This window comes from Octodon degus, unplaced genomic scaffold (genome assembly GCF_000260255.1).
Source record: "Octodon degus isolate 3935 unplaced genomic scaffold, OctDeg1.0 scaffold00380, whole genome shotgun sequence".
NCBI classification, from domain to species: domain Eukaryota; kingdom Metazoa; phylum Chordata; class Mammalia; order Rodentia; family Octodontidae; genus Octodon; species Octodon degus.
The window spans coordinates 530,587-533,820 of record NW_004524956.1 but is presented as its reverse complement, the minus strand read 5'-3'; positions in this window follow the sequence as shown (position 1 = coordinate 533,820).

Below are 3,234 nucleotides of genomic sequence, written 5' to 3'. Positions count from 1 at the left end.
AATGGGATTCACATTTGGAACTATGGCATTGTCTCCTCAGTGTAAGAAACTGAAACAGCAAAAGGGATCCAAAAGATAAAATTGCTATCGTACAGTGGGAAGAAACTATTCACAAAGAGAGAAAAGAAAGAACAGCTGGGTTAGCAAAAAGGAGAAAGGAAGTGTGGAGATATAGATAGATAGATAGATAGATAGATAGATAGATAGATAGATAGATCAGCCAAGATCATTGTAATACTTTCTATTTGTTCATTTACAGGGACAGTTTGTGCTCACTTTGTTTGATAAATTTTGTATGCTTATATCTATCTGGTAACTGGAGAAAATACATTGGTGACAACAACATGCAACACAATAACCATTGCTTGAAATTCTGTATTTTTATCTTTGAAATAAGGGTACAAATTAGAATTAAAACAAAATTAATTATAAGTGATACAGCATTTCACATACCAAATAACATGAATTTCACAGTATTTGCTGCAATACAGAGTGTTGTTTTCCAAACAGTTATTCATGTTGCTAGTGACATTCATGTGAAATTGTAAGAAGAAAGAAATGTGTGAGGCATGAAGAAAAGAAAACATACAAACAATTAAAAAAGGAGACAAAACAAAGGAAATATTAATCCGTGTTACATTTATTGCTTTTTGTTATATTTAAAGGACATAAGGAAAAAAAGTTAAAAGGAAAAAAGCCAAAGAAATGTTCACCAACAAAAACTCTGTCCACTATTTACGACACTCTGTCCTCATTTTTGTCCCTTCTTGTGCCCATACTTCTGATAGAATATTTAGTGTCCTGAATTCCTATTCATCGCTTTTTTATAAATTTAACTCCTTTCCATCGCAGTCATGCCTATTTAGCCTTATTTTGATTTGCTCATCTAGCTTTCCATCACTCTGTTCAGTAGCCAATTGCTTATTTATTTGGCTCAGTGTCTCCTCACCTACATCTGCTGTGAGCTCCTGTTTCTTTGGTTTTCTCCCCTCATGTCATTTTGAATATTTCAGGTGTTTGGTTTTTCATTTCCTCCCGTTAGTAGTGAATGTCTAAGCTTAAAGTATTTAAAGTTTTAGGAGAAAGTTTTTTTGCTTGTCTTATTGTGTTTCTACCAGGTGTGTGTGTGTGTGTGTGTGTGTGTGTGTGTGTGTGTGTGTGTGTGTGTGTTTAGGGCTGAAGGTTGGTTTTTGCTACGGAAATCACTTTAGTGGATATTTTGTTTTCAGTGATGTCCCGTGGACAGAGATAACTGCTGTCACACTCTCAGTGTTTGTTTGTCTTTTAGAACCCAACAGGCTCCATCTACTGGTGAGGGGAGGCTGCAGCATATGTGACCTCTTCAAGAGAAGGGGCCACAGTAGTTTCAATGACCTCAAGCCAGACCAGATGTTGGCCTCCCAGGAAAACCAATCACTAGCAGAAGTTGTGTCACCTGGGCTCTCGTAATGATATCAGCATCTACTGTAATGTCAAATTCCAAGTGAGTGTCGACTGACCCTAGGGGTCAATGATAAACCAAGCCTAACCAACCATCCAAAAGAGAAATACAATTATGCTATGAAAAATAAACCAATTATTAACCTACCATCAACCCGTGTTAAATGTCTTGTTCTTTGTCTCTGTAACATAAGACTGAACTGGAACATTTTCAGCCTTAAAAATTAGAGAACAAAAGTGCCTTCACAGTAGCTTGGCCTTGTGGAGCACTGCCAAGTCACCACCAAGCCAGAGCCCAGCGAGCTGCAGTGTTCTGCATCACCACGGCCTCCACCACGGCGAGCACAAGTGTGTACTTCCTGGGTAGGACTCATTTTCAGGGAAACATGACAAATTGATTCACTTTATTTATACTCATAATATAACAATATTCAATAGTAATAGTATAATGTAAATCATTTATCTGAAGATTAGCAAAGTTTTCTTGTTATAACAATACATGTGGGGACAATGTGATAGCTCAGCAGACTAAAGTGCTGGTTTAGGCAAGCTAAGACAGGCTCACAGGCTGGGGTTCAACTGTGGGGACCACGTGCTGCACCAGCCCAGCACCCAGGATGGGATGAGCCGGCCAGAGTCTGGGCGTGGTGGCGCATGCCTGTAATCCAGCTCTGGGGAGGCTGAAAGCAGAGGATCGTCACAAGTCTGAGGTGCATAGTGAGACCCTGTAGCAAGCAAATACATTAAAAAATTGCATATAAAAGGAATGGAAAACCAGGAAACGGAAGAGCAAATTTGACAAATTAATCAATGTTAGGAGACAAAATTAAGATAGTTGTTCTATTGAGGTGTAAAAGGAAATTAATATGGTTCAAGAACATTTGCAGAGGGAAAATATGAAGGAAAAGGAAAATGGAGCAAAATAGAGTACATGAAAGAAAGATAAGAAGGAGGAAATAAAGCAGAAATTGAAAGAAGAAAGACCAAAACAAGGAGAAAAGGGAGGGAGAAAAACTAATAATAAATAATAATAAAAATAATAAAAAGTAGAAAACTTAAAAGGGATTTAATCAAAGAAAATATCCCCTTTCTCGTACATTAGTTTCTTTCCAAAGTCTGAAGTCTTGGCATCCCTCAACCGAGCGCCCTCCTCTGGGATCAGGAGCCTGTGGGTTTCAGAGGTGCTCTCCGCGCCTGACGGGCGCCTTGGTCAGTTCATCCTGGACTGTGGTCACTGTACAAGCTGAAATACGTCTTCATTCCTGAGTGTAGAAGGCACACAATGGCACTCCTCCGGTCCCTGCTGCACGTAGTCTGTAGGTGCTGGATTCTGATGATGGACTCAGTGTCTGCAGTTGCCAGGCCTGCTTGGTCCCTTCTATTCTGGGCATTGTCTTGGTTCAGGATCTCCTTGTTTGGATGCTCCTTAATTCTTCTGGAGCCTGACTGCAAGGGGCGGAGCTTTTCTCCTTGTGATGCAGCGAGGGAGCCGAGGGCTCGCGGAGCACGTCTCTTTCCCGCACTGGGAGAGGGTTACTGGGGGGTGGGGAAGGGGCTCCATGGATCCATCATAGATCAGGCAGCTCAGGAGCTGCCGTCATCGGGAGGGGCGCTCTGGGTGAGCGTCTGTCTTTCCCACCTTGGTACACACTCTGTATGGTCCTATTCATGAACCTTTTTCTCCACTATCTTTGAATAACTATTTCCACATATACTCATTAAAGACATTCCCCATTTTATTAAAAATTTCACAATCTGGTCCTTCCTTCTTTTCTTTTCTTTTCTTTTCTTTTC